The sequence below is a fragment of the Podarcis liolepis genome, assembly GCF_965112155.1.
Source record: "Podarcis liolepis genome assembly, chromosome: 11".
In the NCBI taxonomy this organism is placed as follows: Eukaryota; Metazoa; Chordata; class Lepidosauria; order Squamata; family Lacertidae; genus Podarcis; species Podarcis liolepis.
In genome coordinates, this window is record NC_139565.1 from 2,216,471 (window position 1) to 2,231,177 (window position 14,707).

At 42.3% G+C, this 14,707-nt stretch overlaps 1 protein-coding gene across 1 annotated transcript in view; it reads right to left on the reverse strand.

Moving 5' to 3' along the window:
- ALDH1A1 (aldehyde dehydrogenase 1 family member A1) overlaps positions 1 to 12,305 on the reverse strand; it is a 60,836-nt gene extending 48,531 nt beyond the window's left edge. Inside the window, exon 1 of the mRNA XM_083464952.1 lies at positions 11,703 to 12,305. The gene's annotated coding sequence lies outside the window, so the exon portion shown is untranslated. The remainder of the gene's footprint in view (positions 1 to 11,702) is intronic.
- Between the last annotated feature and the right edge of the window lie 2,402 nt (positions 12,306 to 14,707).

Consider the following 14,707-nt stretch of genomic DNA (forward strand, 5'->3'; position numbering starts at 1 on the left):
AAGGCCTCTGGTTTCTTGGGGAAGGTACATTTAAGTACTTTTTTCATTTCATTATATATCTTCTCCCAGAAGGCCTTAATCTTTGGGCACGTCCACCAAAGGTGATAGAAAGTACCTTCAGGTTCTTTACATTTCCAACACTTATTATCAGGCAAATGGTAAATCTTTGCTAGCTTAACTGGGGTTGTGTACCACCTATAGACCATTTTCATAATATTCTGCTTTAAGGCATTACATGCCGTAAATTTTATCCTGGTGTTCCACAACCATTCCCAGTCAGCAAACATAATGTTATGACCGATGTCCTGTGCCCACTTAATCATAGCCGATTTAACTGTTTCATCTTGTGTATTCCATTTCAGCAGCAAATTATACATTCTTGACAAATTCTTAGTATTGGGTTCTAACAGTTCAGTTTCTAATTTGATTTCTCCACCTGGAAGCCAATTTTCCTATCTTGTTTGTACACCTCCATTATTTGATAATAATGGAGCCAATCTCGTACTTTAGGTTTCAATTTCTCATGACTCTGTAGCTTCAATTTATCTCCATCTTGTCCCAAGATTTCACAATACTTTGGCCATTCGGCCTCCATATTGAGCTTTTTCAGTGCTTTAGCCTCCAAGGGTGACAACCATCTAGGGGTTTTATTTTCCAACAAATCTTTATATCTTATCCAAACATTATATAATGCTTTTCTGACAATATGATTTTTAAAGGCCCTATGCACTTTGATTTTATCATACCATAGATATGCATGCCAACCAAATGTATTATTGAAACCTTCTAAATCCAAGATATCTGTATTCTCGAGGAGCATCCACTCTTTCAGCCAGCAAAACGCTGCTACTTCGTAGTACAATTTTAGGTCCGGCAGGGCAAATCCCCCTCTTTCTTTTGCATCTGTCAGTATTTTAAATTTTATTCTGGGCTTTTTGCCCTGCCAGACAAATTTCGAAATGTCTTTCTGCCACCTCTTGAAACAGTCCATCTTGTCAAGAATCTGCAAAGTTTGAAACAAAAATAACATTCTAGGCAATACATTCATCTTGATAACTGCAATTCGGCCTAACATTGACAATTTCAAATTTGACCATATTTCTAGATCTTTTTTGATTTCTGACCAACATTTTTCATAATTGTCTTTATACAAGTTCAAATTTTTAGATGTCAAATGAACCCCTAGGTATTTCACCTTCTTAACCACTGTCAAACCTGTTTCATTCTGGAATTTCTCCCTCTCCATGACTGTTAAGTTTTTTTCCAAGACTTTAGTTTTTTGTTTGTTCAGTTTAAACCCGGCCACCTGACCAAATTCTTGAATTATCTCCAACACCCTTTTTGTACTAGTGTCTGGCTCTTGTAAGGTTAGTACTAAGTCATCTGCGAAGGCCCTTAACTTGTAATGTTTAGCTCCGACCTGTACACCTTTAACCTGCTGGTCATCTCTAATCATATTTAGCAACACCTCCAGAACAGAAATAAAAAGCAATGGGGAAATTGGGCACCCCTGTCGTGTCCCTTTTTCTATCTTAAATTCTTCAGTTATCACATTATTTACAATCAACTTAGCTTTTTGTTCAGAGTATATCGCACCCATACCATTCTCAAATCCTTGGCCTACCCCCATCCCATGAAGATTCTTTTTCATAAAACTCCAAGAAATATTGTCAAAGGCTTTCTCCGCATCCACAAATATCAGCACTGCTTTAGTGTTTATATTCACCTCCAATAGTTCCAAAATGTCTATTATATTCCTCACGTTATCTGATAAATGCCTTTTTGGGAGAAAGCCTGCTTGGTCCTTGTTAATCTTCTCCATCAATACTCTTTTCAATCTTTTTGCCAAAATGTCTGCAAAAATTTTGTAATCCACATTTAATAGTGATATTGGGCGGTAGTTCTTAAGTTGAGTCTTTTCAGTCTCTGTCTTTGGTATGAGTTTTTTACTATATATAAATGGTTTGGTTAGTATTGTCTCCTCCTCGGAATGCACCCCTTCTGGAGTTAGGGGATGCATGGAGTTTCCAGTTTCATGAGCCACATGCTGCCATATGAGGCCCCTGCCAGCAGCCCCTTCCTGCTCTGCAATTTCCCCCTCAGTTTTCAGGGGCCTCTCCAGGTAGAGCAGGACATAAGACCCAGAGCAATACTGGGCTCAGTCCTACTTGCAGTCTTCCTGAAACCACTTTCCATACTTAACGGCTAGACACAGGTTGCTGCAGTTATGGGATTTTTCTGCTTCAGGTGTCAAAATAAATTGATTAGCCTTGGATGCTATATACTTTGATTTTTTGAGGGTTGCCATTTCCTGCTTTGTCTCAGGTGGCAAAACAGCCAGGGCCCACTCTGCTTATGAATGCTTGCTTTGGCATTTTAAAATTTTCTTAATATATAAAGCATCCAACAATATTACTGAATTTCCACTTACTACAAAGCTTATGGGTTATATTAATTGTGCCAGCAAACAGATCAGATTCCACCAGGACAAGTTTCCAAACAGACAAGGGAGGATTAATAGAAAGTTAGGTATTCTTGAGTGTCACTGGAAGAAATGGAATGCAAAGACTTTATTGTCTGCTGAGTTCCTATCGATCCCAGGGAGACTTTGGCACCCCTTTCTTTGAATTGTTCTTGTTGGACACAATCCAAAGCACGCATGGGGGAGTTTTCTGTTAACTTCTGTTACGGGAAAGGCTCTGTGCACAGGTGCTCAAACAGTTTTCCTACTGTTGCACAGAAAAGGTTTTGCTTGCAGGAGAGAGTTCCTACCAAGGCAAGACATGTTTTACCTATGAGGCTGTGTGATGCCTTGGCAAATATTTGTCTAGAGTTACAGTGTTCGCACTCAAACACTGTAGTTTGGGAATGGCACAATGTGTATTGTGGTTCACACCAAGCAAATCACATCTTTAAAAATATACACCCTCTTCTGCAAGGGGTGAATTTCTTCTTTGCGTGCCCAGGCGGAGACCCTCTGACCCCAAGAGACCACCAGAAGGAATAATGACTCGTGACAACGTGTTATGGAATTAAAAATTGGCCACAACTTTATTAAACCTTTCAGATGTAGGAAGACCTTGGCTTAGGCATTGGGCACGTATCCCTCCCAGCCTGCAGCTGGGGAACGGGGGCTCCTCAGGGTGAATGGGATATGGGAGGGTGCGCTGCAAGACGCTTGTGTACGCAGGCAGCCCATCCCATATCCCCGCAACGCAGGGGAGTTCACTGACAACCTTTCAGTGCATGGCCAGTGACTTCCTATTTACAAACCCCTTTAAGAGGGGACCCTGGAATCGCCACTGCGGGGGGGGGGGGTGAGTCACTACTTCACGCCTCCTCCCCATATACAGAAGATAGGCTCCGCCTCCTATTTATGCAACTGGCCACACCTCCCAAAGGTGCTGATAGGTTAACTGGGGTTCGGCGGGAACCCCCAATGACTATCACAAGGAGGTGGGCCAGCCCAACCAGCTGGTGAGTCCTATGTGGCCAGAGGTGCCGCGTGCGGTCCTGCAAAGGGCTCCCACAAAGAAAGGTGTGAGCACTCATTATTGCACATTGCATCTTGGAAAAGAATGCATACAGTGTCATGGTAAGCAAAGTATGTGGGGCATTTTAAGCAATCACTCATAGTAAGAATTTGTGCTGAGTCAAAGCATCACCAAGTGAAGACTTTAGAATGAAAGGGGGCACTGGCGGAAGAAGAGGAGTGCGGGGGGAGCGCACCGCCCCCAGCAGCTTGATCCCAGTGGGGTTCCATCATGGCTGCCCCCCTGCCTGCGCTAGGCGCCCCGCCCCTGCAGGTGGCATGCCCTGCTCCCAGGACGCACACCCCACCCCACCCCCGCCTGCTCTCCCCCCCCCCCCAGTGCCAGAGTATGAAGCTCCACCACTGAAAAGGGGTTTGTGGTGTTCAAAATACCCTCATATAAACTTCACATATACAATTAATTCATGTCTTCTGTGACTGCAAACTTTACAACCATATAAGAAGAAAGTTGTGGCACAGTGCAGGGTGGGCAGGATGAGTCACCCAGCTGCTTAGACCTCAAGCTGAATATCCACTCAACTCTTCAGACGTGATGTGGTTTTTGCAGCCTGACATAGCCCCTCTCCCCAGCTTCACTGTCCTGGCTCCCAGTCTCTGGCTCCAACAGCCATTGAGAGGTGGCTCTCCTGTCTCCCCTAGCAGCTGTGTGATTCAAATTTGCCCACCTGCAATTTGGCCCAATCATAGCTGGGCTTGGAGGAGTGGCAAGGGGGGTGGACCTGAGGCAGACTTCCTGGTGGAGTCTCCCTGGGTACAAAAACTGGTCTGGGCTTCACCTGAGACCACAGTTGCCTGCAGATCTCCCTCCCTCCCACCCATATCTTCATGGTTTTCACTGTTCTGTTGTGCAATTGTGTGGTATTTGATAGACCTTGCTATGGTTCTTATGGTTGCCGTATGTGGGGTTAGGGAGGAAAATTTCTCATCAGAAGAACTGGCCTGTTTTCGCCTACCTCGCCTACCTCGCAGCAATCATCACAACATGTGCGGAATATGGCATTGGGTAAGTTCCTAGTCTTTGGCAGAGGGGAAATTGTGAAACCTCTGCTTCTACCTCCTTGGTGGTGGGGAACCCCGTTAAAGGGATCCATGGGGAGGTGCTTCTGTCCATACGTCCAGGCAAGGGCTGAGGACCATAGCACTCTCCAACGTGGCAAGTCTGTGGGAATTTCACCTATTTGATGTATGTCATAGGTGAACCCCAAATCAGTCTTGAACCCTGATATCCCTCCAGCAGGTAAGCTGGAGGAGATGGTAGCTACCCAGCGCCAAGCCAAAACTCATTTACATCTGCAATCAATAAAGTTGTGGCCTAATTTAAATCCAAGAATGTTATCGGTGGTTCTTGGTTTTTCTGCTATGGCTAGATGGGGTGGGTTCACTGCACCCTGGCAGTAATGTCCCTTTCTTTCTGAACTGTGTTGCAGGGATACACAGGCTGCAGTGTACAGAAGGAAGAAACAGAAAGTTGCCCAGTTGTCAAGACACTTGGGTGATTCTTCCTCACTTCCACCTCTGGGCTGTGACTTACATGCATTATAGTGCAGGAAGAGAAGAAAGTATCCTTGCTTTGCCTGGTGAATCAGAAAGAGACATTCCTCTTTCTTCCTGTACAGTGTTGTAATTTCTAGCAGAGCACGGGAAGTGACCTCTTGTTGCCTAGGCAACAAAAGCACACCCTACCTCATATTTCTAGCATAATGCATGAACTTTATTTATCCTCAAAGTCCCCACTACCAATAATCTATAAGAGGGAGATGCTTTAAAACCCCAAACGAGGTTGCAACAGTAGGACTCATGGGTTAGAGACAGACGGTAGACAAATTTGGTTCAGTTCACATTTAAAGGTGAACCTTTAAAAGCATAACAGCATAAAAGCTCAAATATTAGTGTAATAAAATCCAAAACTGCATTATATTGGGGAAAATTGCTTGTGAACAAGTGAATATTAGGTAAAATTGCACACAAAATATGTAAAGGGAAACTATTACTAATTTTTACGAGGACATTTAAAAAATTGCAATCAGATGTGGAAATGTGGAGACTGGAAAAACGAGAAACAGGAATTTGACAGATTGTCCCATCCTCCTCTGCCCTAGTAATAATTCACAATGAAAGATGTTTGAAGGGCTATAATAAATAGTCCATAGTCAAAGCAATATATGCTGAGCTAGATATGCAAAATAAAATAAAATAAAATAAAAATAAGCTAGAAAATCCAATGCCACTTCCATTGACTCTTGTCAGGGTTGGTGCCAACTAGTAAATGCAAAATAATATATGGGCAGAATTTTATTTCAAGGCCAAAGGCTGAAAATCACTGATAAGCCTAAACTTATTACAGAGGAAGTTTGTATCATCTGAGCAATGATTTAGCAAAGACTGCATTGTGCTTGTGTACAGTGCTGATCTACTGAATTTTTTCAGAGCTTGGTCAAGATAGGTCAAATAAGGACATGCACATCTTAAAAGCACATGCCTTAAACAAATTGCCTGAAATATATCAACATTTTTTATAAGCCCGCTCACCCCTCTTCGTGCGGCGGCATTGCGGGACGGAGGAGGCTTCACTGGGGCCCCGACGAGGGATTTCAAACTGTAGTCCCCTCCCTATCAGGAACAGGATCCTGCCTGCACCCTGCTTTGGCAAATGGGACTTGGGCTGTGCCGGGCGTGGAGCCAATGGAGCCAACGGTGGACTTCTCTCGGATCCGCCCCTTGCCCATTTAAGCAGCCAGCACCTGGGGTCTCAGCCTGTTTGTTCCTGTGCCGGGTTTCCCTGCCTACCCACCCTTGGTTTAAGCTGATAGTCAATGCCTTTGCTGTGGCTACGGTGGTCACCGTCCTTTAAGGGGCTGGGTAGGAATTTGCCCACTGGGCTAATTGGCATTGACCCAGTGGTTTTGCCTACCTCATAGCAATCATCACAGCTGGTTGAGCATTGGGGCAATCCTTTGTTTTGGATGGACGGGAAGTTGTAGTCTCTGCCTGCCCCTCCAAAAGCTGGCATATCCCGTTAAAGGGATCTGGGGGAAGTGGCCATGTCCGTGTGCCTTGGCAGGGCCAGGGCCAAAGGCACTCCCCCAGACGGTGGCCCCTGCGGGGGTCATCCTATTGGATGTAAGTCTAGGAACCCCCACCTGGATTGACAACGCGTCACTTTCGGTGAGCAGACCAGAAGTATTTAGATTGCCCCATGCCCAAACCAAACCTCTTTCATCAGTATTCTATAAAGTTGTGGCCTGTTTTGACCCTAAACCCAGTCTTATTGGTCTCTTATTATACTGGTTGGGGTATGGGAAGTCTGATGCCTGGTCCAGCAATGGTCCGGGGGCTGAATCCAGATGAGGGAAGTGCCACTGAACTTTCCATAGGCATGACTGGCCACTGTGAGAACAGGATGCCTTTGCCTAGATGGCCTTTTGTTCTGAGCCAGAAGGATAAGTTGAATGACCAGATTTATGTTCACACATGAGATCGTCACTTTCTTTTCCCCTGCATGCCCCCCAAATTTACTTTAGAGCCCCCCGCCCAACCCTCAGGGGTAGATGTTGAGTGTGTGCAGGGGGCTCTAGGGAGAATGAAAAGAAGGTGAAGTTCCACAGTGTGAGCAGACCTCCATTTTTTTCACACATGGGCAGCATTGCATACAACCACATATATTTAATAAAAAGCACACTGAAGTTGTTGTAAGACATGCAATCAGATGAGTTCCATAAGAGATTCAAAGGATCTTTTGTTGAAAGGAGGATGTACAACAAAATAGCAAATGTGGTTTGGTGTACATGCACAGTGGGGCAAAAATAAATAAATCCTAATTTCACATATTTAATGATGGCAGTGATTGACCAGGAAAGAGAGCTTGGGATTGTGGTAGGTTAGCAGCTCAGTGAAAACATGGTTAGTGTGTGGCAGTAGTGAGAAAGGTAAATTCCATGCTTGGAATTAGGAAGAAAGAAACTGAAAATAGACCAGGCAGCATCATAATGCATTTTTATACATCTATGCCATGGCTGAAACTGGTACCTAGTTCTGATCACCACATCTCAAATATGAAACAGTAGAGCTAGAAAAAGAATAAAAAAGCAATCAAAATCATCACGAGTTTGAAGGAGCTTGCCTATAAGAAAAGGTCAAGTGTTGAGTCCTCATAGTTTGGGGGGGGGGGAGGGTGAGGATGGACTGACATGATACAGATTTATAAAATAACCCACGGTGTGGATACCATTTCCCCCCTTCCTTTCCCAAGAGTCATGCAATGAAGATGGTTGTTAGAAGATTCAGAAGAGAGAAAAGAAGATGTGGTGATGAGCACTAGTCTCGATGTCAGGGACTGCACTTAAATTTATGGAGGATCAATATAGGCAACGATTCGCCCCACAGATGCCCTGCAGAAAGACAGAGGCATCTTCCCTCTTAGTGCTTTGGTAGTCTCAGTGCCAATCTTATTATAATGTTAGAAAGCAGAATGTGATATTGCAATAAGGAATTGAAATTGCCGGAGTGGGGGTGGGGGCTTACTTGTTTCTTTTTTAAAAAAGAAGGAAAATTATACTATGGTAGTGGAGGGAAGAGCACGCACCCATCAAAAGACAACCCCCCATGTTCTTTTTTTTTAAAAAAAAACCTTTTCATCTCTTTATTTATTTTAACCAATTTTTAATTGGTTTCTAAAGAAATACAAATACATTAACCATTAAACACTTTCCAGCAGTGCATCTAATGGTGTTTGTTTTATCCATTGTCTCTAGACATACAGTGTTGTATTGCTAAAGGAGAAATGGCAGCCTCATACTATGGGACTACATCACGCTCACTATTGGTTAAACTAAAACAACCCCCCCCCCCACCACCTCCTGCAAGAACTGTGCCAAAGTGTGTCCAAGCAGCAGGTCTCTCATGAAAACTTTACAACGGAGGTGACAGAAACACTTTCAAATCACAGTGGGCTCAGAAAGGGCCATAGCTCAGTGGTAGAGCAGTGCAGAAGATCCTAGGTCTAATCCCTGGTATCTCCAGAGAGGGCTGGCAAATGACCCTTCTCTGAAAGCCCAGAGTGGGCAATCCTGAGCTCAATGGATCAGTGGCCCATCTTGCTACAAGGCAGTTCCCTTTGTCCTTAACGCTTTCTGGAGTAGGGCTTTAAAAAAAAATCTGCAGGTGTTTGAGAGGTGCTATGAACCCCCTGAAAACCCAGTTACAAGTAAAGTTGGGGCTCTTGTACAGCTGGGGGAATGGAAGGATACAAGTCACAGATAACAAGATCCAGGTAAACTGCACAAACCATTGAAGTGGCAATCCTGTCTATGTACACTTACCTAGGAATACGCTCTGTGGAACAACCGAGAGTGGTATTCAAAGTTAGTGCTACACAGAGTAGACCCATTGATGTTAATGGACACAAACAGTGGGTTCATTAATTTCAACACAGCAGAACACATTGTAAATGTGCATAAGATCAGGTGTTAGCGTGTTTTAGATCATAAAAGTATCAAGTACAATTTGGGGTGAGGGGAACCCCCCAAAAAAACCTCTTGGCCTTACTTCCATGTAAATGTGTTTGGACCTGGAATGCCCATCCTTAATATCCTTATATCAAAGTAAGCACCATAGAAACAGTTGATAGTAACAAACTAATAATGAATGCATTCAGGGTTAGGGTGTACTGTACTATTACAGTATCTGCAAACATTCTTCTGTGCAGCTGCAAACTGCCTGTGTAAAATCTATATCCAACTATTTAAGAACAGAAGGGAAACATTGGCTACTATTCAGCGATCTATAGCATGGATATTAAAATGACTGAAAGGGCAGGAGTCCCAAACTGGGTGGTATGAAGCATTCTCAAGGAGAAAATCCGGCAGGATATAGTGGGAGCTTTAATTTAAGTGGGGGTTATAATGGACCTTCAGTTTAGAATTAGAAAGTTCTATTAGCAAATTATTGGTACATACGTTAGATCACGGTCAATGTTCTTAGGATTAAGATTAACGTGACTGTCATCTACATCATCTAGAAATAGCTGCACAATCCTAACCTCGTCTTCTCTTAACTAAATCCTATGGAATTCAATGAGGCTTATTCCCAGTTTAGCAGGGTTAGAATTGCAGCCTTAGTCTCTGTTTTTATTTAAATGAGATTGCTTCCAAAAATGTGCTTAGGGTATCATCCAAAACAGAAGTACATTCTGTTAAAATATTGGCATTTACTTCCAACATATTTTATAACTGATGTGTAAATCATCTTAAAGCCTAATATTTCAGTTGAGTTTGGACAGATAAGAGCATGATAAGAAAATTAATGAGATGCTTTAAAATGAGACATTTGTATTGGAAGGCTCCATAAAATTTTAACCCAGAGTAAATACTATGCCGAGGTTATTAAGTATTAAATAGTCAAGTGGGTGAAAAACTCAAGAATGATTATATTTCATTTTATATGTGTTTATTTCAAAAAGCAATGAAACATACAAAGGCAAATGGCAAAGCAAAGCAAATCCTTTAAAATACTGTTCTAGGATTGCAAAATAATCACAAATGAATTATTTGTAGTGTTGTAAACTAACATGCTTCTGTTTGAACTGTGAACGTCAAAGTCATCAAAGGTTAGTGCCTCTGCCTTGACTTTTCAGACCTGCAATATCTTAAACATGCCTAGTCATATTATTTATAATAACTCATTTTACTTTTAAATATATTTATTTTAATCCAGCCGACGTTCAGACTTGCTGGTTAAGCTTGAGATGCACATTCAGCTGGGGTAAATTAATCTGTCAGGAGGAATATTAAAATGTTGCAAAGAAGAGCAAGGAAAACTCCGTCACAAAGAAGTTGTTTTACAAGCTATATGTTGATTAATATAATATATGTTGATTAATCAGAATCTTCTCCCCTACTTCCATAGATTGTGAGGCAAGGCAAATGAGATGAGTGATTGATCAAAGAACATGTATTAAAAGTATTCCAGGTTCTTATGACAACCATCACTAGAACTGTTGGGACGTCTGGTACATGAACAAATTTGAATATCTGAATTTAAAACTTTAGTCTAAATTATAACAGGGCAGGGTTCTTAACATTGCAAATATTATTCTGTCTTTCTTTGTATAGAGGAAATCTCCTACAGTAGTTTACATTTTAGAAAGCTGCTTTGCTTAAAACAAAAATGTTGCAATCCATTTATTGCATTTTACTTTTTTATGTAGCATGCCCCTTAAGACATTAGATTTACTAGCATCTTTCGCTGATTCCTACCGCTGGTGAATGCCAAAGTCTAATTTGTTTTCTTTTGAATCATTTCAAAAGCTACATTTTGAACCATTTGAATCATTTCATATCTGCATTTCAAAAGCTGAAATGGAAAAATAAACCACTTAAAGGCTCACTTGATTATGTTATTACATAAGACGTCCGCCTATCCTTCAAGGGTTATTATGCAGGATTCTAAGGACAGTTAGGAGAGAGTGGCTGTTTTTGTAATAAGTGAATCCTGTTTCAACTTCAACATCACTAAAGTCAACAATACGTTGTCTGCATTTGAGTATGTTCTGCCTGGCCTGGATCGCTTTTAGGAACTCCAGGAACGCTTCTGAAACATCAGTATCTGGGGGCATTTCTAAGCAGGGCTTTCCCCCCTATCAGCTTTACTAATTTCATCTGCACCTTGGGCATCATCAGCAACTCACTTTTTCCTATTTCAGATTCAGCCATTTCTAATGAGAAGTATAAACAAGCAAGAGATCCTTCCTAATAAATATAATGTGTATAATATATATAAAATATATAATATAATATAATTTATTTCCTTTTATTTCATTGGGTAGTAATTCTGTCTGCTTCCTTCTCAAGTGTACTGTAAACTATCTGCATGATGGTTCTGTTTGCTTTTCACTTTCAAAGAAAAACTGAACAGACCGTCTTCATATACCACACCATTCACTGTTGTGTAGATGCATTTGGAAGCCAACATCTACATACTGCAATTTTATAGCATTGCTGTTCGCATTGCACGTACAATTAGAGCATTCCTAAATAGGCAGTAAAGGATCTTCTCTGAGATCGCTCCAAAGTAAGCATGATTTAAGTGCCAATTTCAACCAATTCCCCCGCAAAAGAAATATATAAAGATAATCAAGAACCCAAGCTCCTACCTTTCCCTGTGCACGTTGAGTTCCTAGATGGGATGCACTTCGCTCAAAAGCACACTGCGTCCTATGGTCTGTGATCAACACTACAGTCAAAGCATCACGCATGACCTCTCTCTATATATGCACACAGCAGTCGCCGCAACAAGTGGCTATCGAGAGTCCTACTTCACCCCCCTGTTTATCAAGTGAGGTTACTCATAGAAACAGATCCTTCAAGCAAACACTAAATCTCCATTGGGAGGAAACTGAATGATACACTTGGAGGAGGAGGGGGAGGAGGATCTTATTTTTGACATAGCAGATGAAAATACCCACAGCTATTGCACATACCATTTATTCTGTTAACCATGTAATATACATTGTCATTTTGACGGCCAGACCATTTCTCTTCTTCCATCACCTCCATGTCAATCCAATTCACTCATTCTTACCAATGATGAAATGGGGGCGGTGAGAGGAAACATAGACAGATTGTTATCCTAGATCCTGTATTTGCAGGACGTTTTAAAACCAGCCAGATTAAGCATCGGGAAGATGTTAGCCTTGATAAAGGAAGCCCCACTGGCTTTCTGTCTCCCTGAGACAATGAAATCACATAGTTGTGTCTGTGTGTCTTTCTGTTTGGGATTGTTCTGTTTTAACACATAAGAGATTGAAGGTCGACTACTAGTCTTAATTAACTCAAGTTAAACTAATGAGGGTGGTGGGAGGGAGAGGGAGAGATTGAAGGTTGGGGGAGGGGTGGCTACAGAAAGAAAACGGATCATTAACCAAGAAGGGTTCAGTTTCAGCTAAGAGTTAGGTGGAGGAATGGATACAGCCAGACCCCATTCTTAGCAGGGGGAAAGTTTGCTAAATGATATTCTTTTGATGCTGTAAGTAAATATTTAACTTGCATCTGGGAGAAGCCATCAAAGACCATCTGGAGTTAAATTCCAGTTCCTATTTTCATTTGGATGCATTTCAAACTAGATTCCAAAGCCAAAGTCTTTCTAATATCCCTACTCTGCCCATTCTGCTTCACTTCAACATATTATTGTCCTTATGTGGAGGCTGTACAGGTTTATTTAAGACCCATAACATCAAGCCCTGCCTGGTTACGGGCAACTTCTGTGATACATCCAAAGCCTACAGCACTGGCCTCCACTAGAAACCTCCAAGAGTGGTGTGGTTTCTCCACAAGGCCTACTATCCATGTTGTCAGCAGCATGCTGAGAACTATTTTTCAGCATCCTTCATGCAGAGTGGCAGAAGATATAGACTATATATGTAGAATATATAGTTAAAAATTTAAATGGCATTATTTCCGTACACTCTTGGCTTTGTTTTCCCAAGATAGTCTACGCAACACTGGATTTAGGACTGTGTGTGAGGTTTCCCCGTGCAGGCGCTGAGCCAAGGGGTCTCAGAATGGAAGGTGAGAGGGAGAGGGCATGAAAATATGAAATATTGGCCAGGGCACCAAATTTTGTCATTGCTCAGGGTGCCATATTACCAAAGTCCTCCCCTGGTCTAAGCTAGTGCATAGTATATCAGACGTACCATTCTAAGACCTGAGAAGAACCATTCATCCTATGAGATCTTTGTTGATAAAAGTACCTGCTGTGTAGAAACCCATGGTGCAATTATAGGGTGGCCTGGAACCCATGAGTTCTCAGGCATCTCTCAGTATCCTTAAGCAATGATATACACGTTGCAAAGTATGGAATAAAATGGGCCACTTAGCAGCAGACATGGCACACAGCGGATGCATATGTAAAGTGAATGAGATGGCAGCTACCCACCTCAGCTTTGCCCTTCAAGGTGTGATAAGGCTCCTGACCAAACAATTCCTGCTTTCTCCTGTTTTAATGCACAAACCACTTACATGACTGCAGCCATGCCAGCTCACTAAATCACTTAGTTTTGCTGCTTGCCTCAGATTTCCAGTGGACCAAGCCTTGGACAGGTTGCATGTCTGGAAGGTTTGAGTTCTTTTTAGTAGGTCACAAATTGTGTCAGCTTGATTTCATACAACTGGTAGAGGAATTTTCTGCTGTTCAAATAAAACATAAAATAGTAAAAGGGGATATTTAGACAAGGTTATAAGAAAACCAATGGGCATCAAGTTTGGGGTTATCCCAAAGGATGTGGCATCTGTGGTCTCCCCTCAAGTAGGTTAGTGGGGCTGGTTCATCAGTTGTGCCTTGTGCCTGCTGATCCTTCACAGTGCTGTCTACTGAGGATCAGCAGGGATCAGCAGATGCGATCAAATAAGAGATTTCTGTATCCTGCTTAATTAGCACTTTTGCTCCTCCACACCTCTAGACTAAATTTTTTGAGAAGAATCTGAACCTGTTTCACCGCACCCTTTTCTTTCTTTCTTTCTTTCTTTCTTTCTTTCTTTCTTTCTTTCTTTCTTTCTTTCTGATTTATCAGGATGTTTATCTTGGCAATTGTGCCAAAGAAAGGCAGCTTCCAAGATTTTGATATGGGTTAGAGTGAACAAGCTGAAGCTTAATCCATACAAGATGGCGGTACCGTGGGTAAAGAAACTGGCTGAGGGGTGCAACTGGTGTGTGTGCAGGGGCCACATTCTCCTTGAAGGGCCATGTTTGCACATGGGAGTCCTGGCATGCCAGCTGTGACCCAACCTAGAAAAAGTAGACCTAGTAGTGGATAGACATGTCCTTATACTAGACTCCATACATGGGGCTGCCTTTGAAGATTATGTGAAAACTTCAGCTGGTGCAGGAAAGTGGTTGCTAGTGTGCTCAGTGGGACCAGGTGGTCAGATTATATTACACTGGTGGTTCTGTGCTGGTTCTGCTGGTTACCAGTGCATTTCCAGGTCCAATTTGAAGTGCTGGCTTCGTCCTTTAATGCCTTAAGTGGTTTAGTGCCAGGCTATTTGAGGGGCCACCTGCACCCATATGAGCCCCCCCATTGGAAGGCCTGAACATAGGCTCATCTTTAAAAATTAGATGACTGGGCACTCTGGTGCGGTATTCAAAGTCTTTAAAAACTGT